This window comes from Miscanthus floridulus, chromosome 7 (assembly GCF_019320115.1).
Source record: "Miscanthus floridulus cultivar M001 chromosome 7, ASM1932011v1, whole genome shotgun sequence".
Lineage (NCBI taxonomy): Eukaryota > Viridiplantae > Streptophyta > Magnoliopsida > Poales > Poaceae > Miscanthus > Miscanthus floridulus.
Genome location: NC_089586.1, coordinates 16,272,002 through 16,299,722, shown reverse-complemented (window position 1 = coordinate 16,299,722; position 27,721 = coordinate 16,272,002). Strand labels below are relative to the sequence as shown.

Below are 27,721 nucleotides of genomic sequence, written 5' to 3'. Positions count from 1 at the left end.
ACGAGTGTCTACAATGTGGGTGTTTTCTCTCTCTTCCTTATCCCTTCCTCCATGCCTTTCTCCTTCGTTGTGAGCAAGCGGCCGGTGTGGGCGAGCTCGCGCGGCGCGAACGAGCGGCGGCCGGTCAGCGAGCATGCGGACGCATGCGGCGGCGCGGGTGAGCGCGTGGCTACCGGCGGGGCGAGCTCGTGTGGCGTGAACGAGCGCACGGCTATTGGCGGCGTGGGCAAGCGCGTGGCTGCTGGCGGGGCGAGCTCGCGTGGCGCGAACGAGCGCACGGCTATTGGCGGCGTGGGCAAGCGTGTGGCTGCTGGCGGGGCGAGCTCGCGTGGCACGAACGAGTGGCGGGAGCTCCGACGGGTGTCCACACGCATGCTAGGCCATGGAGCTCCGCCGCGCAAGTTCGTCAGGCGACTACGACCATCGATTGGCGGCCACGAGCTCCGATGAGTGAGTCCGTCAGGCGGCCGCGAGCTCCTCCGATGTGAGTTCATCAGGCACCTAAGCTCCGTCGGGTAGCTGGGAGCTCCGTCGAGCGGCTGCGCGTGGGGAGGCAAGCGTCGAGCAACCATGGCCGGAGTTCCACGATGTTGAGCGGCTGCGCGCGGGGAGGCGTCGAGGCCGCTGCCGAAGCTCCGCAGGCAGCGGCACCGTCGGACGGCCGCGCGCGACCCGATCAAACGCGTCGAGGTGGGGCGAACATGGCGAGCCGGGACAGGGCGGCTGCGAGCCCCTATACCTTTCTGACAAACGCCGGTTCGGTGATGGCGACGATGGCGCCTGAGGCCGCCGCCTGCTTGGTCGATGCGGCCGTCGCTCAACATCATCACGGAGCAGCGGATCTGTTGAGAAGAGGATGGAAACCAGCGACGAGCTCCCAACGCGGTGTCTGTCGTTTCTTGCTGTATTGATGCGCGTGAAGACGTGCGTGGGGAGGGATTGGGAGAGATGGGGGCATTTTGTACATTTTCCCTGGTCGGGCCCACATGTCGGGGCTAGTAAACGGTGGAAATCTAACAGAAGATGGACGGAATGGCGTGGAGGACAAAAAAGTTTAGCGTCATGGCCCCAGGGTTCGTGTGAACTTTTTAGTGGCATATAGAAATGGAGCATCTTTCATAATGGCACACAAGGAAAAGCCTCATGTAAGAGCTGTCAAACGGTCAAAACCTAAAAGAATGGGGACGGAATGGCGTGTTGGATAAAAGAGTTTAATATCATGGCACCCTGTTTGAATTTTTTAGTAGCATGTAGGAACGTAGGATCTTTCATAATGGCACACTGGGAAAAGGCTCAACTTTAATGCTTGGTTTCAGTTTATGGCCATCTTTGCGCCACCGGTGCTTTTACCAATCTTATTGTTCTTGTATTGGCACGCCTTGGTTCCAATGTAACTCAGTTTAGCCCAAATTGGTCACATTGTGCTGCCTTGTGTGTTGATTTCTGCTGATTCCAGTTTTCTGCTGGCTGCTGTTTTTGAGGGGGGGAAAGATCAATGGAGGCAACGTTAGCATTCTCCCAGGACCCCCTAGGACATCCCACCAATTTCGATCATTTGTGAGGCAAAGGTTGTGGGTCTACCCCTAACCGTTGATCCTAGTCTTGCTGCTGGCTCGGCACCCACCTTACGGTCTGCTTTTGGGTAAGTTCTTGCTCCTCTTCTCAGCAATATGGCTTTTTGTAGAGGCAACGGGAGGGAGAGGATCCCCACCTGGTTTACTTTCATTCAGTTCAAAAGAACCTATTATGTGTTTTACAATATTTGATCTCTGCAATATGTATTTTATGTCTTAAAAAATGTCTCTTTAGAACAGTTCGTATGGGTGGGGATGCTGCCAAAGGCAACCCCGAGTTGTTGCATGAAAATAAAGATGGTTGATTCACTATTGGTTGTATAGTAGCAACAGCTATCGTGTTTCCAACCAGATCGGGGTTGTTATCCTCAGGAGTATATCTAACTTGATTTCTAGTTTGATATTCTCAGTTTAAAAAAAAAAGGTTTCCTATTCTATGTACCCGTTTTATGTGAGTCTGCTGCAACTGTGTAATGTCAATCTCTGATAATGTATGTCTCAATATGTTATTAATTGAGCGCAATCTGTTTTATTTAATTCCATTTCATTTATTTATATTTGGTTTGAATCATCTGGGAGATTATATAATTTCTCTTTTTTTTTGGTGGTTGGGTACATAGAATCACTCCATGGTGTCAACCCAATCCTCCACGACATTGCCAGAACTGCATAGCCCCGTTCGCTGGTCTGAAACTTGGCTGAAACTGGCTGAAAAAACACTGTTCCGGCTGAATTGTTGTGAGAGAAAAACACTGTTCCGGCTGAAAAAAGAAGCCGAACAAGCCGAATATGGGGTAAGCCGAACAGTATGTTGTCATCAACTCCTTGTCAACAAGTTACTTATTGTCTTGATTGCTTCTAGTATATTCTAAATTCTTGCCGTTAATAAACTTGCAGGTTATTGAATGGCTTGAATATGCCCCCACCTTCCTTTCAGGCTCTGAGTTTGAAAATGCCTGCTCATTTGTTGATGGATACTTGGCCTCCCGGACCTTTCTGGTTGGTTATGGCCTGACAATTGCTGACATTGCAATTTGGTCAAATCTTGCTGGTAACTTGTGGGTTTTGATCACCATTCATCTTTCAGACTGGTTCCAGGCGTTGTAATGTTTAGCTTGTTGCGTCTTTTTTCTTCAGGGATTGGTCAACGGTGGGACAGTCTAAGGAAATCAGAGAAATACCAAAATCTCGTCCGCTGGTTCAACAGCATAGATGCAGAACACAGAGACAGACTGAACGAAGTTGTGTCTGCTTATGTTGGGAAACAAGGAATCGGAAAATCTCCTGCACCAAGCCTCAAGGAAAAGGTACATGATTCTATAGATCCATCAGCTCCAGAAGTCGATCTCCCGGGTGCAAAAGTTGGGCAAGTATGCCTTCGTTTAGCCGCAGAACCTAGCGGGTACTTCCATATTGGTCATGCAAAGGCTGCACTACTGAACAAGTACTTTGCTGAAAGATAAGGGTGCCTGATAGTTCGACCCCTCAAAAGAAAGCAATGAGTTGAGAACATTCTGAAAGATATTCAGACATTGGGGATCAAATATGATTATGTCACATACACATCTGATTATTTTCCAAAGCTAATGGAAATGGCTGAAAGTTTGATTAAGCAGGGCAAAGCATATGTTGATGACACACCTATGGTTCAAATGAAGAAAGATAGGAAGGCTCGTATTGAATCAAGGTGCAGAAATAATACAGTGGAGGAAAATCTTGTTAGCCCCTGAATCTCTGGCACGGGTGAGTCGACCACTCACCACCGTTGCCGACCACGCACTGTCGTTGCCGACCACACACTATAGCTAGAGGTAGAAGAAGTGTCGGTGTTTCGGACCGGGGGGTCGTCAACCAACCAGTGAATTTGTTCTGCGTGTTCCCAATCCCGGATGGTGATGCAAAGAGACACAAGGTTTATACTGGTTCGGGCAATCGGTGCCCTACGTCCAGTCTGAGAGATCGATCTTGTATTCCTTGCACCGAGGTGCTTGTAGTAGGGGGTTACAAGCTAGGTGAGAGAGGGAGCTGGTCCCAGGTCTCGGCGAGGTGTCGTATGGGTCACTTGAGACGCTGCTCTCAGGCCACTGGGAAATGTGTGTTACAAGGCGTTCTTCTCCGTTCGTCCCCCTCTAAGTGGCCCAAGTCCTCTTCTTTTATAGCTGAAGGGAGGACAAGGACAGTACATGTGTTAACTATGCGGCGTCGTGCCAACAGGGGCGGCATGTCCGAGCCCTGTGGCCTGTTCCTGTGGCGACGTGGCCGTCGGAGTGGTCCGTCCTTGGAGCACTGGGGCGGCGTGCTAGTCCCATCCGATCCTGTGCGTCGTGAAAGCCCTGGAACTGCCTCGGAGTGGGTGCGGCGGTGGACGTGCAAACCACTGTGGACGGACTGTGCGCGAGGCCGAGGCTTGATCGGCGCCGAGGCCGCACCGCAGTGGGGGGGTCTCGGCGGGCACGAACCCCAAGATAGCCGAGACCTTGGTGTATAGTGCCGAGGCCTCGAGTGGGCGGCTGATCTGGTGCGTCGGCTTGGAGGTGGTGATGACCCGGGCCAAGTTGTCCGTGCGACGTTGTTTCCGAGGCGGGGATCGCGGGACACAGTGTAGTGTGGGCGCTGATCGTGGGCACAGCGTTAGGACACAGTGGCCGGTAATCCCCGCCGTGCCCTGTCCCAGCCGGTATGGCGCTGATGCGACCTCGGGTCCCGTCGGCCATTCTGTGGCGTCGAGCCATCGTCCGGCTGAGATTGCGGGAGTGGTTGAAGTATTAATGAGACATGACGCACTGTCGGGAGCGTCAGTCGAGGCGGGGGGCGACGGGCTACGGACGAGCCGGCCTCGAGCGACGCGGAGAATGAGGCCTCGCGCGAGACGGAGATCGGACTCCTTGCCGAGGCATGCCGCGAGAGGCCTCGCGCGATACGGAGAATGCACCCCCTGCCGAGGCCTTCCACGGAGAGCCTCGCGCGAGGCGGAGTTCACGTCAGGATGCCGAGACCTCCTGCGCGAGGCTCGAGGCGAGGCGGAGGGCCCGGTGGGCTCGGTCGTGGCGGGTGAGGGGCCCACAGCTTACCTTCTGGCTTTATTTTTTTATGGGACTTTGGCGACCCCTTTGATGTTCGCTCGGGGTACCCCATTCTAAGGTACCCGACAGTAGCCCCTGAGCCTCGGGGGGAGTGCGTGCACTCTCCCTGAGGGTTTGCCGATGCTTGGTTTATACCCGCTCCGTAGGAATTGAGTTTTGTTTTTTGAGGTTCTGGTGGGTGCGCGCGAGCGCACCCGCCGGGTGTAGCCCCCGAGCCCCTGGAGGAGTGGAGTTACTCCTCCAGGGGCTTTTTCATTTTCGCGTTTAAGCGAGTAGTTCTTATCGCATTTGCCGAGCCCATAAGCGCAAGTTCGGGTTGCGGGGGTCTCGACGAGGCAGCAGGAAGAGCCCTCTAGCCTCCGCATGAAGCGAGAGGTTCGTCAGGGGTCCCCCTGACTTTGGGTACGACCCTCACGCTTCTTTTTCGCTCAGAATGAGGGGTGGAATGTGCCAGGCTACCCTCGATGGGCACGAGCGTGGACACTTCCGGTGAGCTGTTATCGGGTGAGTCCGAGTGGAGGCCCGTACCCCGTTCGCTAGGGGACGGCTAGTGGTCCAGAGACGCACTCCAAGAGTACCAGAGGGCTTCTCTAGTGGGTGTCGAGGCCGTTTGCTGGGCCTCGGTGGCTCGGTGCCTCCCTACGGTGGGATCCCATTCGGAGACTTCCCTACCGGTCTCGGACACGACTTAGGACGCCCCGAGCGACTGTTTGCTCGGGCCTCGGCCATTCGTAGGCTCGCCCCAAAGCCGTCCCTGACTCTATTGTCCTAGGGCGGCTGTCGAAACCTCTTGGAGGCCCAGCCTTCGAACCCCTAGACCGTAACGGGCTCGATGCCCTTTATCGTGTTTGTAACGAAACCTCTAGCGCGGATTTAGACCGTTTGTCTTTGTCTTGGGTGTCCTGGCCTTTTCATCTGACCCTCACATATCCTTTTCGTTCGGACGGAGGGTTTGTTTGCCAAGCCCATTCTGGTCTCGGCAAGGTTGCAGGAAGAGCCCCTAGCCTCTACGTGAGAGGGCCGTCGGGAGTTCCCCTAGCTTTTTATACGCCCCTCGCGCGTGAGGGTTTGTTTGCCGAGGCCCCTTTGGGCGTGAGCCCGGGTCGTGGGGTCTCGGCATATTTGCAGGAAGAGCCCCCTAGCCTCTACACAGGGTGAGAGGGCCGTCAGGAGCTCCCCTATCTTTTTGTACGACCCTCACGCTTCCTTTTCGCTCAGAAGGAGGGGTGGAATGTGCCTCGCTACCCTCGATGGGCACGAGCGGTGGCACTTCCAGTGAGCTGTTATCGGGTAGTCCGAGTGGAGGCCCGAACCCCGTTCGCTAGGGGACGGCTAGCGGTCCAGAGACACACTCCAAGAGTACCAGAGGATTTCTCTAGTGGGTGCCGAGGCCGTTCGCTGGGCCTCGGTGGCTCGGTGCCTCCCTACGGTGGGATCCCATTCGAAGACTTTCCTGCCGGTCTTGGACACAACTTTGGGCATCCCAAGCGTTTCGCTTGCTTGGGCCTCGGCCCAGTATAGGCTCGCCCGCGGTTGTCCCTGACTCTGTTATCCTAGGGCGGCTGTCGAAACCCTTTGGGGCCCAGCCTTCAAACCCCTGGATTGTAATAGGCTCAGAGCCTGGTTCCTTCATACGAAAGGAATAGGCCGCGGGGAATATCTTCCCTATTGGCTCGGCAACAGGTGGCGCGCCTTTTGAGGCAGTTTCATGGGGAGGCAAAACGACGCCTGCTGCCGTAGTGGCCGAGCGTGACATGGTGGATGGGACGTAACTATCCTCGCATTTAATGCGGGAGATGTGGGCGCGTGGGCCGGCGAAATCGGCTCGTGGTTAACTGCGCCAGACGGGGGGGAAAACCTCCCCGATTTCGTCGCCCGTTCATTTCGCCTCCTCCCTGCATAAATACTCGAAGAGTCTCGCCCCTCCTCGTCTTACCTTGCCTGCATTAGCACTGCCTCCGTCGAGCCGTCGCTAGAGCAGCGGGTGCCGGGAAGAAGAGGAGAGAAAAGCGAGCCTAGGGAGAAAGCAAGAAAAAAGCGAGAGCGTGGGAGGGAGAGAAAAAACTCACCGCCGCACCCGATTCCTCCATCGCACCCATGGCTAGCGACATCGTCGTTGTCAGGGCGGACTCCTGGGATCCGTCGGATGTCACCGAGGAGATGCTTCAGTCGCTTGTCGACGGTGGACTCCTTCGCCCGGTGACAGACCCCACCAGGCCAGAGTGGATTGCTCCGTACGGCGAGCCAAAGCCGAGGCCTCATGACGGCTACGTCGTGAGCTTCGTCTCCTTTCACGAGCGTGGCTTCCGCGTCCCAGCGGATCGGTTCATGCGGGCGCTCCCGCACTACTACGGCGTGGAGCTCCACAACTTCAATCCCAACTCCATCGCTCAGGCGGCTATCTTTGTTGCCATCTGCGAGGGGTATTTGGGGATTGCTCCCCATTGGGAGTTGTGGCTCCACCTATTCTGGGCGGGGCACACTACCAAGCCGACGGGTACGTTGGGTAAGAGGAAGGCGACGAGGGCCGGCAGCTGCACTCTCCAGGTGTGCCAGGACCGCCAGCACCTCTACATCCCGGCCCAGCTCCCGTCCTCCAACCGACAGTGGTACACGAACTGGTTCTACCTTCGTAATGATGACGGAGGACTTCCCCCTTACACTGGGCGGATTGTGGGGAGCTGCCCGGAGAGATGGAAGTACGGCGTCCCGAAGGACGACCAGCCCAAGCTGGAGCCGCTCCTGGAGGGGCTGGCGAGGCTGCGGGGCCATGGCCTCACCATGGCTGTGGTCGTGGCCACCTTCCACCGCCGGAGGGTGCTACCGCTGATGGCTCGGCGGCGGTGGCTGTTTGAGATGAAGCCGGGTGAACCCATAGAGGGCATCCGGATGTCCTCCTCCACCCTTTCCGACGAGGAAATTCTTCGTCGGGTGGGGGAGATGGTAGAGGCAAAGCTGAAGGGCAGCAACTTGACCCCCTTCGTGATGCGACCATCGTGGGGGTTCCTTTCACTGGTAAGTCATGTGCCGTTGTAGCCTCTAAGCCTCCTTAGTCTCCCCTTACCCCTTGTTCCCTTATGCGCGTTTGTCGTTCCTTTAGGGGATGAGGGACGTGCGCTCCTCTCCGCCGCCCATTCCCGAGGACACGAGGCGGCGGGCGATCAACCGGGCACACGCCGACGCGCAGAAGAAACGGAAGGACGCCAAGGCGGCAAAGCGCACGAGGCAAATCCTTGTGCGCGAAGGGCTGGATCAGCGCCGCCGTCAACAAAGGAAAGATGGCCTCCTGTTGGAGGAATCCCTGTCGCCATCGCTGTCGACGGAGGCCTCGGACGGGGATGACGAGGGCGAGGGGGGGGGGCGAGGTCCCCTGGACCACCTCCCTGACGTAGTGGAGGTGGTGCCTGGGGCGCTGGCAAGCAGCCCGGCACCCCCGGGAGGGGGAGGAGAAGCGGACCCGGGGCCGGCGGTTGCCCGCTCCGAGGCCGAGGCCGACACGCCTGAGGCGTGGGCGTTAGGCAAACGCGCCGTCAGCCCGGTAGGCTCGGTGGCCATGGTGGAGCAGGTGGCGGTGGAGGCGACGCCACCACCCCTACAGAGGACCGAAGGGGTGGCGGGGTCCGCTGAGGACCGACCGGCGCCGATGGATATGGAGGCAACGCCTCTATCGCCGCCTCCGCCGTTGCGGACGAGGTTTGTCGTGGCGAAGCGGTTGCCGCCCCGTTCAAGGTAAGTGTATTTTTGGCAGGGTCATAGTGCCTTCTGTTCGCTTTTTTGGTCTCGCGCTGACCCTGTAGGTTAATTTTCCTTAGTCGGAAGTGGCCTGTGGACGACCTTCCCTTGGCGCCCCTTAAGGCGCTTAAGGTGAGCCCTGGCTCCTCTGCCCACTGGGTGGCGGAGGCACAAGCCGCTATCCAACGCGGCGCGGCGTCGGCGAGGGTCGACCAAAAAGAGCCGGCCGCCCAAGGAGGGGCTGCCAAGGTGGCCCCTACACAGATGAGGGAGGGAGCGCTTCCGTCCCGTGGGGGCGAGGCTCACGAGTCGGATGGGGCCGACGTGCCCTTGGTTGCCGAGGCCCCCGGGGTCTCCGAGGCTGAGGCGATGGAGGACAGGGCACCCAAGACCGCCGAGACCGCAGTGGCCGTGGCCGGTGTTTCTGCGTCCTCCAAGGCCTCGATGGCGGAGGTTGGAGCCCCCAAGGCCGTTGAGGCCATAATTGCAGAGGCCGGAGCCCCCAAGATCACCAAGGCCGTCGTAATGGCGGCGGGGCCGTCCGTTCAGGAGGCGGAGATGAAGGCGGCGGAGGCCTCGGTGTCACCCTTGGTTCAGGGGTCGCCGTTGTTGCGAGAGAGTGCCCGGGAGGTGGAGGTCTATCCGATCTCCTCCGACAATACTTCCCTAAACCCTAAACCCTAAACCCTAAACCCTAAACCCTAAACCCTAAACCCTAAACCCTAAACCCTAAACCGCTCCGACAATACTTCCCGGGCGCCGGTCTTGGACGAGGGAAACTCGGCCCTTGTGCGGGCGCGACCCGAGCCTCGCGGGTGGGATCACCCGCGGGTACTGTGGCGGAGCCGGGACGACCCTGAGGGGGAGCCTCTGTTTGCCCTTGAGGACGCAGCTGAGGGCGGGCGCTGGGGCACCTTCGAGCAATACCGCTAGCTGGCGGAGCGGTCGCTGCAGACGGCGCTGTCCGTGGTGGCCGATGAACTACCCGGAGTCACCCAGGAGCTCGAGACCCGATCCCTTGGGAAGTCGGTCTTTCTCCGGTGGGAGAGGGGCATCTGGGACCAGCTTCAGTGGTAGAAGGGCCTTCTTGCCGATGCTAATGAGCTCCTATCGGCGCAAAGCGCGGAGGTGGAGGACCTCCGCCTTCGCTGTGCCGACACGAAGGTCGAGGCGGCCACGACCCAGACTCAGCTCGCCCCTCTGGCGGCGCGGGTCAAGGAGTTGGAGGAGGAGCTTACCCGTGCGGTCAGCGATCGGGATGCCTTTAGGTCCTAGGCCGAAGAAGCAACGGCCTCGGGCAAGGCCCTCGCCGGGCAGCTGGGGGCAGATGAGAGTGCGCACCAGTTGACAAAAGGCGCTCTGAACGAGGCCCTTGCTGTGGTTGAGGCCTCACAAATCGAGGCTGTGGTTTGGAAGGGGACGGTCGAGGGTGAGTTTCAGTCCCCTTGTTTTGTTTCCTTTTCCTTATGTTCGCTCCCTAACTTCCTTGTATGACACAGAGCTAGGAAGTGAAGCTTCCAGGGCGGCCGAGGCTTCTCGGGTCGAGGCCCAGCGGTTGAAGGAGAAGGCCAAGGCCCTGCGCTGGAAGGAGAAAGCCGAGGCCTATCAGGTCGAGACCCGACGCTGGGAGCAGAAGGCCAAGGGTGAGTTCCGTGGGCTTCCATCCCTAACTTAGGTTGTTTTTTCCCTCGCTCGACCTCATTCCATTTTCCGCGGTGCAGAGTCAGAGGTGGAGATCACTAGGGCCGCCGAGGCTTCCAGCACGGTGCAGACGGTGCTCGTGGTCGAGATCGGGGAGCACGAGGCACTGAAACGTGCTGCCCTTTCCACCTGCAAGGCCTTGGAGGTTGAAGGGGTTCAGTCAGGTAGCTCCCTGGGGAGCCATCTGATCGCGCTGAGCAACCAGATGAGCGCTACACACGGGTGTCAAGCGTGCGCTGGCCATCATCTCTTCTCACTACGTCGGTGTCGACCTCCCGGCCATCAGTGATGGGTATGTCCTGCCTGATGATGACGAGGAGGTGGACACGGTGGTCACGAAGCTGATGGAGGCGGCGGAAGGCCCTGGCACGGCGCTGGCGACGCTCTTCGAAGAGGAGGTGGTTCCTCCCCTACCATCTGCCGGTGCTGAAGGCCCTGAGCCTTGATCTGGGCCCCGAGGGCTATGTAAAAATAGAGTAGGGGTTATTTTTGTATCATAACGCTTGTGGCCGTCGAGGCCTTTATTTTTGAAGTATTTGTGTTTCTTAGTTGTTTTTCTTATGTTTCCGAGCCTCTGCCCTCTGTTGCTCCTGATCAGATTTCGTTTGCAAAACACCCCCTTGGGGCCTAAGCCGTCCCTTGAGCGAGAGGTAGTGAGGGAGTGCCGTAGCCCGAAGGCGTAGGCCATCTCGCGACTCTACCGGCCTCTTGCTTAGGAAATAGACCTTGGTCCGAGGAGTTTTTACAACTGATTCGTCAGAGCCTGCTAGAGTCTTGGCGTAGGAATTTTTGTGAAAAACAACTAAAGAATGGTGCGTGGGACCTAAGGGGGAGTCCCCCATCTAGCCCCCAAGGGAGGCTTGGTTCTGCCGAGGCAGAGCCGAGTCTCCCTTATCGTGTTACGGTATTGCCGAGACCTACGATGGGCTCGAGGGGTTGACCTGGGGGGGAGTCCCCCATCTAGCCCCCGAGGGAGGCTTGGTTCTGCCGAGGTAGAGCCGAGTCTCCCTTGTCGTGTTATTGTACTGCCGAGACCTACGATGGGCTCGGGGGGTTTCTCGAAAAATTAGACCAACTAAAGAACGCTTTGTAATTGTATTTCGAGAAATGACCTATACAATGCTTGGAAATTTAGGGATAAAAGCGACGTAGCTATTCTATGTTCCAAGCGTTGGTGAAGACTTCGCCCTTCTCGTTGGCCAGCTTGTAAGTCCCGGGCTTCAGTACTTGGGCGATGATGTACGGTCCTTCCCATGGTAGGGTCAGCTTGTGGCGACCCTTGTTGCTCTGTGCTAGCCTCAACACTAGGTCGCCTACCTTCAAGTCTCGGCCTCGGACGTGTCGGGCCTGATAGCGCCGTAGGCTCTGCTGGTATTTGGCCGAGTGTAGTAGCACGACGTCTCGGGCTTCCTCCAGTTGATCAAGGGCGTCCTCTCGGGTGGTGCGGTTACTTTGTTCGTTATAGGCTTGTAGCCTCGGCGAACCATATTCCAAATCGGTAGCGAGGATGGCCTCGGCCCCATAGACCAGGAAGAAAGGTGTGAACCCTGTGGCTTGGCTTGGAGTGTTCCCTAGGCTCCAGATGACCGACGGGAGTTCGGCGAGCCATTTCTTGCCAAACTTTTTCAACCAGTTGTGAATCCTTGGCTTGAGGCCTTGTAGGATCATGCCGTTGGCACGCTCTACTTGGCCGTTGGTCCTTGGGTGTCCTACGGCCGACCAGGCCACATGAATGTGGTGGTCGTCGCAAAATGTCAGGAACTTTTTGCCGGTGAACTGCGTCCCGTTGTCGGTGATGATGGTGTTGGGGACCCCAAACCTGTGGATAATGTCAGTGAAGAACAGCACCGCCTGCTCGGATTTGATTCGATTGATCAGACGAGCCTCGATCCATTTGGAGAACTTGTTGATTGATACCAGTAGATGGGTGTAGCCCCCAGGGGCCTTTTGCAGAGGCCCGACCATGTTGAGCCCCCACACGGCGAACGGCCATGTGATGGGGATGGTTTGCAGGGCTAGGGCCGGGAGATGTGTCTTCCGAGCATAGTACTGGCATCCTTCGCAGGAGCGTACTAGCTTGGTAGCGTCGGCAACCGCTGTCGGCCAGTAGAACCCTTGGCGGAAAGCGTTCCCTATGAGCGTCCAAGGCGCCGCATGGTGCCCGCAGGCGCCTGCATGTAAGTCCCAAAGCAGGGCTTGGCCCGCCTCGGCACTGATACATCATTGGAGGACACCTGAGGGACTTCGCCTGTACAATTCGTCATTGTAGAGGACGTAAGCCTTGGCTCGGCGCGCGAGCCATCGGGCTTCGGTCCTATCGCTAGGAAGTTCCCCCCGATCGAGCCAATCGAGGAACGGGATTCGCCAATCCGCATCCTGGTCGGTCTGCGGAGGCTTAGCGCTGACTTCCATGACTTCGGGCTCGGTTGAGGGGGTCTCGGTAGTAGAGGGGGTGTCGAGCCTGGCCGTGGTTTCCACAGACGGGCCCTCCTCTGTTACCAGGGTGTAGTCAATGGAAGGTTTGTGGAGGTCTCTGGCAAAGACGTTCAGGGGGACCGGGGCCCGTGCTGAGGCCATCTTTGCTAGTTTGTCGGCGGCCTCATTGTACTTCCACATGACGTGGTTTAGTTCGAGGCCGTCGAACTTGTCTTCTAGGCGACGTACCAATTTGCAGTAAGCCTCCATTTTGGGGTCGAGGCAATTTGACTCCTTCATCACTTGATCTACGACGAGCTGCGAGTCGCCCCAGACGTCGAGACGCTGTGCGCCAAGTTCGATGGCAACTTGTAAGCCGTTGATGAGGGCCTCATACTCGGCCATGTTGTTGGAGGCAGCGAAGTGGAGCCGCACCATGTAGCGCATGTGTACTCTGAGGGGTGAGATGAAGAGCAGACCCGCGCCTGCCCCGGTCTTCATCAGGGATCCGTCGAAGTACATGGTCCAGCACTCCATCTGAATTTGAGCAGGTGGCAGTTGGGTGTCTGTCCACTCAGCCACAAAATCGGCCAAGACCTGAGACTTGATTGCTTTCTGAGCCACAAAAGTCAAGGTTTCCCCCATAAGCTCGACGGCCCACTTGGCTATCCTGCCCGAGGCCTCCCGGTTTGAACTATCTCCCCCAGGGGAAAAGATGATACCACAGTCACTGGGTGAGACTCAAAGTAGTGACGCAGTTTGTGCCAGGCCAGGACCACGGCGTAGACCAGCTTCTAGATGTGGGGGTAGCGTGCTTTGGTCTCGGAGAGCACCTCGCCGATGAAATAAACAGGTTGTTGGGTGGGCAGAGTATGCCCCTCTTCCTGCCTCTCTACCACTACGGCAGCGCTAACCACTTGGGTCGTTGCGGCGACGTAGAGTAAGAGGGCCTCATCCCTAGCCGGGGGTACCAGGACGGGAGGATTTGTGAGCTACCTCTTGAGTCTGTCGAGGGCTTCTTCGGCCTCGGGGGTCCAGGAAAAATGCTCGGATTTTCTCAAGAGTCGGTATAGAGGCAAACCTTTTTTGCCGAGGCGCGAGATGAAGCGACTCAGGGCCGCAAGGCATCCCGTGACCCTCTGTACTCCCTTGAGGTCTCTGATTGGTCCTATGCTGGTTATGGCCGAGACCTTCTCTGGGTTGGCTTCAATGCCGTGTTCCGAGACTATGAATCCCAAGAGCATGCCTCGGGGGACCCCGAACACACACTTCTCGGGATTGAGCTTGATGCCCTTCTCTCTAAGGCATTTGAAGGTTATCCTCAAGTCGTCGACGAGACCCTCGGCCTTTCTGGTCTTGACCACGATGTCGTCTACGTAGGCCTCGATGGTCCACCCAATGTTGTCGCCAAAGACCTGGGTCATGCACCGCTGGTACGTGGCACCTGCGTTTCTGAGGCTGAAGGGCATCGTCACGTAGCAGTACATGCCAAATGGTGTGATGAAAGAAGTCACGAGCTGGTCGGACTCTTTCATCTTGATTTGATGGTAACCAGAATACACATCAAGGAAAGACAGGGTCTCGCACCCTGTAGTGGAATCAACGATTTGATCGATTCGAGGTAATAGGAAGGGGACCTTTGGACAGGCTTTGTTCAAACTGGTGTAGTCTACACACATCCTCCATTTCCCATTTTTCTTCTTGACTAACACGGGGTTAGCCAACCACTCTGGGTGGGACGCTTCCTTGATGAACCTGGCCGCCAAGAGTTTCTGTACCTCCTCTCCGATGGCCCTGCGCTTTTCCTCGTCGAAGCGGCGTAGGCGTTGCCTCGCCAGTCTAGACCCGGCCCGGATGTCCAGGGCATGCTCGGCGACCTCCCTCGGTATGCCCGGCATGTCCGAGGGACTCCATGCGAATATGTCAGCATTCGCACGGAGGAAGTCGACGAGCACGGCTTCCTATTTGATGTCGAGGGTGGCGCTGATCCTCAGCACTCGGTCGTCGGGGCAGGCGGGGTCGACCGAGATGAGTTTGATGGCCTCCGCGGGCTCAAACGCCCCTGTGCGACGCTTGGAGTCAGGCGCCTCGCCACTGAGTTGGTCGAGGTGGGCTATGAGGGTCTCGGCCTCCGCAAGAGCCTTGGTGTACTCGATGCACTCGACGTCGTAGTCATATGCATGTTCGTACGTGGACTCAATCGTGATGATACCGCTGGGGCCTGGCATCTTGAGCTTGAGGTAGGTATAGTTGGGGACTACCATGAACATGGCGTAGCACGGCCACCCTAGGATGGCGTGGTAGGCTCCCCCGAACCCGACTACCTCAAATGTAAGGACTTCCTTGCGGTAGTTGGAGGGGGTGCCGAAGCAGACGGGAAGGTCGATGCGCCCGATTGGTCGCGTGCGCTTCCCTAGCACGATGCCGTGGAAGGGTGCGACGTCGCCCTGGAGCCTCGACCGGTCGATCTCCAAGAGCTCCAGGGTGTTGGCGTAGAGGATATTGAGGCCGCTGCCTCCGTCCATCAACACCTTGGAGAGTCGAGTGTTGCCGATGATCGGGTCGACAACCAGTGGGTATTGCCCAGGATTCGGAACATGGTCAGGGTGGTCGTCTCGATCAAAGGTGATCGCCTCCCGAGACCAGTCGAGGTACTAGGGGGTGGCCACTTTGATCGAGAAGACCTCTCGGCGTTCCCTCTTGCATTGTCGCGTCGTAAGGCACGCCGAGGGTCCGCCGAAGATCATGAAGGCGTTGCGTACCTCGGGGAAACCGTCGTCCTTGTCCTCGTCCCGATTGCTGGCGCCCTTCTGCTTGGTGTCGTCATCGGGGAGCCTGAGCCTAGCGTAGTAATGCCGCAGCATGGAGCAATCCTCAAGAGCGTGCTTGACCGGGCCCTGGTGGTAAGGGCAGGGTTTCTTGAGCATGTCGTCGAAAGGCCTAGGGCCTTTGAAGCCTCGAGGGTTGTTGCGTTCTGCGGCCACGACCAAATAAAGCCTCTAGGACCTCCTGCTTCCCCAGGTGCCCCTTTTTCTTTCTCTTAGGGAGGTGGGAGGCTGAGGCCTCAGGGGCCTCGTCCCTCCGCTTACCCTTGGTGTCGCTGTCGGGGAAGATGGCTCCAACAACCTCTTCACCCGAGGCGAAGCTGGTGGCAATGTCGAGGAGCGTGGCAGCAGAGCGCGGCACATTCTGCCCTAACTCTCGAACCAGGTCTCGACAGGTAGTGCTGGAGAGGAAAGCCTGGACGATCTCTGAGTCGCCGACGCTGGGCAACTTGGTGCACTGTTTGGAGAAGCGTTGGATGAAGTCTCGGAGAGACTCATCCGACTTCTGGCGGCAGCTCTTAAGATCCTAGGAGTTCCTAGGGCGCACGTATGTGCCCTAGAAGTTCCCGACGAAGATCCTAACCAAGTCGCGCCAGTCGTGGATTTGTGAGGGAGGGAGGTGCTCGAGCCAGGCTCGCGCTGAGTCCGACAAGAGCAAGGGGAGGTTGCGGATGATGAGCAGGTCATCGTCCGCGCCACCTAGCTGGCAGGCCAGGCGGTAATTGGCAAGCCAGAGTTCAGGGTTAGTCTCACCACTGTACTTCGCGAGATTGGCTGGTTGCTGAAACCGGGCGGGGAAAAGAGTAGCGCGGATGGCACTGCTGAAGACCCGAGGGCCTGGCGGTTCAGGGGAAGGACTGCGGTCCTCCCCGCCATCGTAGCGACCACCTCGGTGTGGGTGGTAGCTCCGAGCGGGCCCCTCGTTGTTGTGGTGTCGTCGCCTGCTGACCACCTCATGGTCTCCCTGTACCTCGCGTCGATTGCCAAGGCGGTCCAGAAGCACGGGGACCCTGTGGGCTATCGGCGCTCGGTCGGGCTCAGGACGAGCCGAGGCTTCCCTGTCCTGTCAAGGCGGTGCCGTGGGCAGGTTCGAGGTGCCCCCGTGCCGTCGGGAGGCGGAACTCTCGGCCTGCTGAACCGCGGCGGTCTCTAGGAGATCCCGGAGCTCGCCGCGGACCCGCCGCCCCTCCGTGGTAGAAGGCTTAGGCATTGCGTGGACTAGCATTGCCGCAGCCGTGACATTCTGGCTAGCACGATTGAAGACTAGGGGTTGCTCACTCCCTTCGTCGTCATGGATGCGGTGATGCACATCGCGGGCCCTCCGTCGGGCTCCCCCGCCTTCGCCGCGACCTCGCTGTTCTTGTTCAAGAGAGTCTCGAAGCTGCTGCAGAAGGAGTTGGTCTTGTTCGACCTTGGCCTAGAGCTCACAGAGCTGTTCTAGGTCTGGGTGCTGAGGTCGCGCAAGAGCGACATTCTCATTTCGTGCGGCCCGTAGGACAGTGCATGGAGGTGTGGCGGCGCCCGCACCTGGGCGAAGCGGGGAACGGCTACCTGCCCCCTCGTCCTCTTCGCCCACCCTCGGCATCCCGAGCCCGACATGAAAACACTCGCGAGTGGGGTCATAGGTGCCTTCGTCATCGGAGTCGGAGTAGCCGAAGCAGTAGTCGCTTGTGGCCAAGAACTGGCGCAAAGCCCCAGGGTCGTGGAGTCTGGAGAAATCCACTCCGGGCCATGATTCGTCCTCATCCGAGGAGTCGGCGTGGGTGCTTAGGTTGAGAGCGAAGCGCTGGCGGCGTTCTGAGGGATCCTCGTGAGCGGCAGTGTAAGCGTAGGTGTAAGAGGCGGCGGCATTTCTCAACCCGAAGGGGTATGGGGATGGTGCCGTTGCCAGACTCTGCTTCGCCGGGATCGGTTCTTCAGGGAGTGGTGAGGCGGAGCTCAATGACTGGGCATCGCCATGTGCCACCGGCGATTTTCCTTTGTCTAAGCTCAGGCTAGACAGGTCCCCAGCCAGGGACCCTGTGCCAACAGCTGGTCGTAGGATATCGGCGGGGAGCGGCGTGCCGCCTCGGATTTGCGTAGCGTCGAGGTGGTCATGCTCGCGTCGTGCCTGGCGAGCGCGGTGGGAGCGGCCGCCCGGGTGCCGCCTGCGCCTGGGCTGCCGGTGCGTGACTTCATCGTCGGTTGGTGGGGCTCGAGGGGTGAGGAGTACCATGTCGTACTCATGCCCTAGAGACATGAACTCTAGGCTCCCAAACCAAACCAACATGCCGAGACGCAGTGGTCGTACGGGATCTGCCATCCAGAACTTGCTGGGATGACGAAACTGACACACAGAGGCCCCTACCTGGCGCGCCAACTGTCGGTGTTTCACACCGGGGGGTCCTCAACCAACCAGTGAATTTGTTCTGCGTGTTCCCAATCCCAGATGGTGATGCAAAGAGACACAAGGTTTATACTGGTTCGGGCAATCGGTGTCCTACGTCCAGTCTGAGAGATCAATCTTGTATTCCTTGCACCGAGGTGCTTGTAGTAGGGGGTTACAAGCTAGGTGAGAGAGGGAGCTAGTCCTAGGTCTCGGCGAGGTGTCGTATGGGTCACTTGAGACGCTGCTCTCAGGCCACTGGGAAATGTGTGTTACAAGGCGTTCTTCTCCGTTCATCCCCCTCTAAGTGGCCCAAGTCCTCTCCTTTTATAGCTGAAGGGAGGACAAGGACAGTACATGTGTTAACTATGCGGCATCATGCCAACAGGGGCGGCATGTCCGAGCCCTGTGGCCTGTTCCTGTGGCGGCGTGGCCGTCAGAGTGGTCCGTCCTTGGAGCACTGGGGCGGCGTGCTAGTCCCATCTGATCCTGTGCGTCGTGAAAGCCCTGGGACTGCCTCGGAGTGGGTGAGGCGGTGGATGTGCAAACCACTGTGGATGGACTGTGCGCGAGGCCGAGGCTTGATCGGCATCGAGGCTGCACCGCGGTGGGGGGGTCTCGGCGGGCACGAACCCCAAGATAGCCGAGACCTTGGTGTATAGTGCCGAGGCCTCGAGTGGGCGGCTGATCTGGTGCGTCGGCTTGGAGGCGATGATGACTCGGGCCAAGTTGTCCATGCGACGTTGTTTCCGAGGCGGGGATCGCGGGACACAGTGTAGTGTGGGCGCTGATCGTGGGCACAGCGTTAGGACACAGTGGCCGGTAATCCCTGCCGTGCCCTGTCCCAGCCGGTATGGCGCTGATGCGACCTCGGGTCCCGTTGGCCATTCTATGGCGTCGAGCCATCGTCCGGCTGAGATTGCTGGAGTGGTTGAAGTATTAATGAGACATGACACGCTGTCGGGAGCGTCGGTTGAGGCGGGGGCGATGGGCTGCGGATGAGCCGGCCTCGAGCGACGCGGAGAATGAGGCCTCGCGCGAGACGGAGATCGGACTCCTTGCCGAGGCATGCCGCGAGAGGCCTCGCGCGATACAGAGAATGCACCCCCTACCGAGGCCTTCCGCGGAGAGCCTCGCGTGAGGCGGAGTTCGCGTCAGGATGCCAAGACCTCCTGCGCGAGGCTCGAGGCGAGGCGGAGGGCCCGGTGGGCTCGGTCGTGGCAGGTGAGGGGCCCACGGCTTACCTTCTGGCTTTATTTTTTGATGGGACTTTGGCGACCCCTTTGATGTTCGCTCGGAGTACCCCGTTCTAAGGTACTCGACAAGAAGGAAGAAAGAACATAGCACACACACAACACAAGCACCAGGGTTGGTCGGAGCTCTGCAGAGGAGATGGCAAACTAAACTCGTTCTCTTTACTGAGTTGCAGTGGCAAACTATATATACAACTCTACCCATCTAATCCTAGTACACAGACATGTTAGGCTGTCATGCTGCTATAGTGACTAGATGTGATAGCAGGGCTGACTTTGGCGCCTGCCCCTACTGTGGCTACAGTGCGGCAGGAGAGCCATTCGGCGCCTACCCCTGCAGCTGCTACAGTGCAACAACAAGGAGCCCTTTTCGACGCCACCTGTCCCTGTCGACAACAGATTACTTAACAATTCTTCCCCTAATCCTGCTGCTAACCCTTGACCCCCCTCCATGTCAATCATCTTCAGCTCCATGAGCCGATGATGGCCGAGCGGCTTTGTGAGGACGTCCGTGAGTTGCCTACCAGTTTCAACGAACTCGATGACGATCTGCCCTCCATCGATACAGTCCCTAAGAAAGTGGAACTTGACGTCGATGTGCTTGCTCTGGTCGTGGAGAACCGGATTCTTCGTGAGGACGATGGCGGGCTGGTTGTCCACCATCAGTGCTAGTGGGTGAGCTTCCACACCGGTCAGCTCGTCTAGCAGCCGGCGCAGCCACACAGCTTGACATGCCGCTGTGGCCACCGCCACGTACTCTGCCTCACACGTGGACAGAGTTACCACCTTCTGTTTCAGTGACAACCATGAGATTAGAGCCGACCCTAGGAAGACGAGCACGCCAGAGGTGCTCCACCATCCGTCGATGTCCCCCGCCATGTCTGCATCGCTGAACACAGTGACCTGCAGCCTACTTCCACCGATCTTTGGGAAGATGATCCCCTGATCCACCGTCCCCTTGACGTAGCACAGCAGCCGTTTCATCGTAGTCCAGTGATCCTCTCGAGGATCCTCCAAGAAGCGGCTGCCGTAGCCCACGGCGAACGCAATGTCCGACCTCATGTGGACTAGGTAGCGCAGAACACCGACGATGCTCTGGTAGAGTGTTGCATCTACCTTCACCGCAGTACTGGCATTCGTTAGCTTCAGCTGCTCCTCTATCGGAATCACGCACGGCTTGCACTCAGCCATGCCGCTCCGCTTCAATAGCTTCGAGGCGTATGCGCTCTGACCAAGCGTGAGCACTTCCTTCCCCTGTTTCACCTCGATGCCGAGGTCGTAGGAGAGCGCGCCAAGATCGCTTATTAAAAAACAAGCCGTCATCTCGCGCTTGAAGTTGTCGATGTCCTCCGCACGTGCATCGGTGATGATCAAGTCATCCACATACATGCCGACGATGAGCTCCTCCTTCCCCCATCGCCGCGTGTAGAGCGCGTGCTCAGTTGTGCATCGCATGAACCCAAGTTCACCCAGCGTGGCGTCAAGCTTGGCGTTCCACGCCCATGGGGCCTACCGTAGCCTGTAGAGCGCCTTGCGTAATCGAAGCACCCTATGCTCTGCTCTCTTGACGGTGAAACCCAGAGGTTGCCTAACGAAGACCATCTCCGCCAGCTCGCCATTGAGGAAGGATGATTTTACGTCCAGGTGATGGACGCGCCAGTCCTTTGCTGCTGCCAAAGCCAGAAGCAGTCAGACAGACTCCATGCGCACTACCGGTGCAAATACTTCCTCAAAGTCGATGCCCTCATGCTGGACAAAGCCTCGGGCGACAAGGTGTGCCTTGTGCTTGATAATGGCGCTGTACTCGTCCCGCTTGACCTTGTACACCCACTTCAGGCCGATCGTATGACATCCTAGAGGTGGATCGACGAGCTCTCAAGTCTCGTTTTCCTTGATTGCCTTCATCTCCTCTAGCTTCCCCCATGCCTAGACTATTCTAGTCCCAGGCCGCCTTCTCATCGAACACGACGTCGCGTGAGACAAGCACCTTGCCTCTGCGTGGGTCGTAGAGCTGGTACGCCTTGGTACCTTCCATGTAGCCTAGGAGCACCATTGGTGTGCTCCTGTCCTCTAGCTTGGTGAGGACCGGCTTCATCTTCCTAACATGGCCGATGCAGCCAAATGTCTAGAGGAAAGACATGCTTGGCTTGCGCTCATACCAAGCTTCGAACGGCGTCTTGCCCTTCAGGGCCTTAGTGGGTGCGCGGTTGAGGATGAACACTACTGTGGTCCCTGCCTCACCCCAGAACATTGTCAGCATGCCCTTGGCCTTCATCATGGATCGAGCCATGCCGACCACCGTCTGGTTCCACTACTCTACCACGCCATTCTTCTATGGTGAGTACGGCGCGGTGTGGTGTCGCACCACACCCTGATCCACGTAGTATGCAGCGAACTCCATCGAAGTGAATTTGCCGCCATGATCAATCCTTAGCACGTGCAGCTTCTTGCCGCTCTCCGCCTTCGCGTGTGCCTTGAACTTCTTGATCACCTCCACCGCCTCATCCTTGCTCATCAGGAGTTGCAGCCACATATAACGACTGCAGTCATCCATGAGCAGGAGGAAGTACCGCTGACCACCATTTGTGGCTGGCGTGATTGGCCCGTAGAGATCGCCCTAGATGAGCTCGAGAGCATCCACCGTGCGATACTTGGCCGCCTTTAGGAACGACAACCTCCTCTGCTTCCTGGCCAGGCAGTTGTCACATAACTCACCTGCGTGCTTGATGTGAGGCAGCCCTCGGATCATCTTCTCTAGCCGACCGAGCGCGTCAAAGCTAAGATGGCTGAACCGAGCATGCCACAGCCATGGCTCCTCGTTGTGTCATGTTGCCAGGCACACCGGCTGCTCCACCTTCAAGTCGAGCAGGTACAGCTAGTTCTAGGACCTCTTCACCTTGGCAAGAAGGCGCTGCTCTCGATCCCTAATCCTGAGGACGCCGTCCTTGATCAGTACCTCCCTGTCGCGCTCATCCAACTAGGCAATGTTGATGATGCTTGATTGTAGCTGCGAGATGTAATATACATCCATTAGCGCGCGATGCTCGCCATTCTGGCACCTGAAGATGATGGTGTCGCACCCTCAGATCGCCACCCGTGAGCCATCATTGAACTTCACCATGCCGGTCACGTTGCCATCGAGCTCGGAGAAGGCTTCCTTGGAGCCCATCATGTGGTTGCTGGCGTCGGAGTCCAGGTACCACCGCTGCTCCTGTCCGCCGGCCACACGTCTGAGGTGGACTTGGGTGCACGGTTCGTTGAGGTGGACAGCCTTTAGAACCTTATCGTGCCCTTCCACCACTGTCATCTCTCGCTTCTCCTCGGCCTCAACGTCATGTAGTGCACAGAACATCATCATTAGGAGAGTGGCCTCATCATCATCATCAGCCTACGCTAGATGAGCCTCAGCCTTCTTCTCCTGCTTGCGATTTGGGCACTCCTTTGCCCAATGGCTCGTTTTCTCGCAGCGTCGACAAGCGTTGGGGTCAACCTTCTTCTTCTTCTTCTCCAATGAAGCCTTGCCGTGACGCTTGCCATCGCCACCGTGGATGGAGGAGGCTTCCCCGGAGTTCCTCCGGGCAGCCCACTCCTTCTCTGTCAGCAGTAGCTTGCCACTGTCCTTCGTTGTTGTGGCCTACTCCATGCGCTCATCCACCGCCTGTAGACGACCTGTCACATAATCAATGGTGAGGGTAGATAAGTCTAGCATTGTCTATATGGAGAGAGCAATCTGGATGTACTTTGCCGGCATGGAGTGGAGGTACTTGGAGACCGCCTCTTCTTCATCGATGGTGATGCCGTGGCTCCTCAGCTTGCTGATGAGCGTCTACAGGCAGAGGGAGAAATCCTCCACCGATTCACCATCCTTAAACTTGAGGTTGGTGTACTCCTACTTTAGTAGCTGGGTCGTCGCCTTCTTTGCGTGGTCGGAACTGACGTGCATCGCCGCAATGGCCTACCACGCCTCCTTAGCAGAGCTCTTCGCTAACAACGACTTCTTGTACTCCACTGGCACAGCAGCAAGGATAGCCTCCAACACTGACATGTTGTCTTCTTCATTGTTGGTGCCCTTATCAACAACATTCCAGAGCCGTCAGGCTCTGAGCTTGACCTTCATGGTCACCGACCACTCGCATAGTTGGTGCAAGTCAGCATCGGCCAACTAGTGCTGCTGACCTCCTGCACCATGCGCACAACAACCGCCTATCGTGGCTGGGCAGCCACAGCAGCACCGCTACTGTTGCCCATCTCTAAACCGTCCATCATCGCCAGCGGTTAGTCCGGCGACGGCGCTTGTATGGCTCCGATACCACTTGTTAGCCCCTGGATCTCCAGCACAGGTGAGTCGACCACTCACCACCGTTGCCGACCATGCACTATCATTGCTAACCACACACTATGGCTAGAGATAGAAGAAGGGAGAGAGAACAGAGCACACACACACCGCACAAGCACCAGCGTTGACCGAAGCTCTATAGAGGAGATGGCAAGCTGAACTCGCTCTCTTTACTGAGTTGTAGTGGCAAACTATATATACAACTCTACTCATCTAATTCTAGTATACAGACATGTTAGGCTGCCATGCTGCTATAGTGACTAGATGTGACAGCAGAGCTGACTTTGGCGCCTGCCCCTGCTGTGGCTACAGTACAGCAAGAGAGCCATTCGGCGCCTGCCCCTCCAGCTACTACAGTGCAACAGTAGGGAGCCCTTTTCGGCGCCGCATGTCCTTGCTATGCGTTCACACAAGGGGAGTAGCAGATTACTTAACAAATCTGTCATTATGGAAAGATATGGTTAATGGAACTGAAAGGGGCATGCAGTGCTATGTGAGGGGTAAACTTGACATGCAGGATCCTAACAAGACACTTAGGGACCCTACTTACTACCGCTGTAATATTGATCGTCACCATCGTGTTGGTTCAAAGTACAAGGTCTATCCAACATATGACTTTGCTTGCCCATTTTTTGATGCATTGGAAGGAGTGACACATGCTCTTCGTTCCCATGAATACCATGACAGGAAAGGCACAATATTATCGAATTCTTCAAGACATGGGGTTAAGGAGAGTAGAAAATTTTGAATTTAGTTGATTAAATATGGTTTACACTCTTCTCAGCAAGCGAAACCTTCTTTGGTTTGTACAAAACAAGAAGGTCGAAGGTTGGACCGACCCTCGGTTTCCAACTATTCAAGGCATAGTATGTAAGGGGTTAAAGGTTGAGAAGTAGATACAATTTATACTCTAGCAGGTACAGTAATATGCTCATGCTTTATGTTCCCATGTCGCTATATGGGGATCCCTCTCTCCATTTATAGGGTCAGAAGGGTGGATGAGCAAAGGTTGGTGGACTCAGTTGCTTCTAGGATTCCACAATGGAAGGGGAAATTATTGAACGTGGCTGGGAGGATAGCCTTGGTCAAGGTGACACTTTCGATGATTCCAGTCCACATGGCTATCGCGTTGTGTCTCTCGCCGAGGGCATTTGAGCAAATTGACAAGCGACGTCGTGCCTTCATTTGGTGTGGCGAGTAGACAGTTAGTGCGGGGAAATGTAAGGTGGCCTGGAAAACTGTGTGCAGACCACGCGACCTCGGGGGACTGGGCGCCGTTGATCTTTGGCGTGCGGGTGTCGCGCTGAGAGCTCGCTGGGAGTGGAAATGTCGGGTGGACCGCAACCTGTGTTGGAGCAGCCTGCACAAGAGCAAGGAGAAGATGGTGATCGCGGTTTTCAAGGCGGCGACGGTGTCTAACCTTGGCTCAGGAGAATCAACTTATTTATGGACAGACAATTAGCTTGATGGCACAAGCATTGAATCGTTGGCACCGGCACTCTTTTGGGCCGTGTCTGCCAGACGATGAAGGGCGTTTGTCAGTGAGGCTCTTCCGGGCAATGCATGGGTGCGCCATATCATAGGAGCGCACACGGTTCAGGTGATCAATGACTTCATGCTAGTATGGCAACGAGTGCAGCAGGTTCAGTTGGCGCCTGGTACTCTAGATATCTTTCGGTGGAGGTTCACGGCTGATGGTGCCTACTCCTCGGCGTCGGCTTATGGTGCTATGTTTATTGGTTCATCAAGGCCGCTTGGGGCTAAGGAGATTTAGAAAACCTTGGCACCACCGAAAGTTCGCCTCTTCTTTTGGTTGGTGATGCATGGGAGATGCTGGACTGCGGAACTACGGTTTCGCCACGGTCTTCCGGATTCAATTATTTGTGTTAATTGTGACCAGTTTCTGGAAAGTATGGACCACATCATATTGGGTTGCGTTTATAGCAGGGAGGTTTGGAGCATGCTGCTATCTAGGCTCCATCTTCAGGAGGTGGTGCTCGTGCATGAGGAGGATGTGATGGTCTGGTGGCTGCGTAACAGGAAGCTCGTTGCCAAGCAGGTGCACAAAGGCTTTGACTCACTCTTCTTCCTCGTCGGCTAAAGGCTATGGAAGGAGAGGAATGCACGGAACATTCAATGGAATTTCAATAGACGTGGGGGGTCTGGTGTCTGCGATTTTAGGCAAGGCAGAGGAGTGGTGTTTAGCAGGTTTCAAGCACCTGTTGTCTTTGCTTTCCCTGCTGTAGCTACGATAGTCGTTCTGTCGTTTGTTTCTTAGAGAGTAAATCACATTCGCTTGCTGCCCTTGGGCCATCGTGCTTTGTCAATGGATTACCATTGCCTTTGCTGTAATGACCTTTGAACTATCTACCCCTGCTTAATGAATCCCATGCAAAGTGCACGTTCGAGAAAAATATGTTTATTTAATCCTGATTTTGTATCTATTTTATTTGTTAAAGGGTGCTTCAAAAAATGTAAATCTTATGGAGTGGGATAAACTCTGGACAATCAACAAGAAAATAATTGATCCAGTATGTGCAAGGCATCTGTGCTAAAAGAGCAGCATGTCATCTTTACTCTTACTAATGGTCCAGAGAAGCCATTTGTTCGAATTTTACCAAGGCATAAGAATGTGACGGTGCTGGAAAGAAGGCTACAACCTTCACCAACAGAATTTGGCTAGATTATGGTGATGCAACAACCATTAACAAGGGTGAGGAAGTAACCCTAATGGATTGGGGGAATGCTATCATTTGTTAGATAATCTACTGCTTTCTTGTGTGAACACACAGCAAGGGAAGGCAACGCCAAAAAGGCTCCCTGTTGTGGTACTGTAGCACTGTAGAGGCAGGCGTCGAACAACTCACCTACCGCTCTGTAGCCACATGCAGGGATAGGCGCAGAAGTTAGTCCTGTTGTGTTATCTAGCCACTGTTGCAGCAGGACAGTTGTACTAGGACTAGATGGATAGAGTTCTATAAATAGTTTGCCACCGCAACTCAGTAAAGAGAGTTCAGATTTACCATCTCCTATATAGGGCTCCGGCCAACGCTGGTGCTTGTACTGTGTGTATGCTCTGTTCTCCTTCTTCTTCTACCTCTAGCCATAGTGTGTGTGGTCGGACAATGCTTGTTCGTGGTCGGCATAGCTAGTGGGTGCTCGGCAACACTAACGAGTGCTCGGCAAGACTGGTGAGTGGTCAACTCACCAGAGCCGGTGATCCTATGGGCTAACATCGTTAAAGAGATCAAGATGGACAGTGGAGTAATTACTAAATTAGTTGGAGAACTATGTCTTGAGGGCTCTGTGAAGACAACAAAATTGAAGATCACATGGCTAGCATATGTAGAGGAGCTAGTCCCCCTCACATTGGTTGAATGTGATTATCTTATCAACAAGAAAAAGGTAATTTCTGCTTTCTCAACCCGTTGCTTTTATATGTTCTGTACTGGCACTGTGATGCTCAAAGATATACATTTCGTGCATGATTGTCCATGTTTCATGACTGGTTTGTACAACATTATATATGAGACATTGACAAGTTATAACGTGATTTCTCTATTGTCTTATACAATGAAGACTGAACTGAATCAAATCGCATGTTGATTTTCCATGGAATTTTGTTTTCTATAGATATGCAGCAAAACTGCATTTTTGTTCACAAGTTCCTTTCCCCTCAATTCCTGCTTAATGTTGGAGTAATGCTGCAAGAAAATTTATGTTGATTGAGATGAATGCATTGTCTGCCTCCAGATTAAAGACTTAGGAAGAAGATTCCTTGTTAAATTTTTGGATCGTTTGTTATGTTTTTATTAGTTAGACAGACTCCCTGTTCTTTGACGAACTAATGTTGATTTTGGTGGCATCTGCCAGCTAAAGAAGGAAGGTTTAAACAAGAAAGGTGATGACTTCAAAGATCATCTCAACCCTTGCATTCGACGAGACACCCCAGTGCTTGGAGACGCGAGCATGAGGAACCTCAAGCAGGGGCGGAGCCAGCCCTGTTCTTGCAAATTGATGCTCATATGTGAACTTAAGTCATGACGTAGTACTTATGACATCAGTGGAATTTTGGCTGGATCCGCTACTGACCTCAAGCGTGGAGAGATCATACAGATCGAGAGGAAAGGATACTACTGCTGCAATGCCCCGTTTATGAGGCCGTCGAAACCGGTGGTCCTTTTTGCAACCCCAGATGGTCAAGCAGGCCTCGCTGAACCAGGCAGCAGCATGACCACTGGTGGCGGCACATGGAATTCCTGAGTGAGATAGAAAGACTCTTTTGCTTCGGATATTTAACATGTTTTATCTAAAGAATTAATAATAACTGAATGTATATATTATCGTGGACGGGTATATGTTGCTGTGATGAGTAAAAGTGTTCACCCCAAGGTTAGAACTTAGGAGTAGGATGACTGAGTTGGAGTTTTTTTTCCC

At 55.9% G+C, this 27,721-nt stretch overlaps 1 pseudogene; it reads left to right on the top strand.

The window, feature by feature from the left end:
- The first annotated feature begins 51 nt into the window (after positions 1-51).
- On the top strand, positions 52-27,547 carry LOC136465136 (glutamate--tRNA ligase, cytoplasmic-like; annotated as a pseudogene).
- The last annotated feature ends 174 nt before the right edge of the window (positions 27,548-27,721 follow it).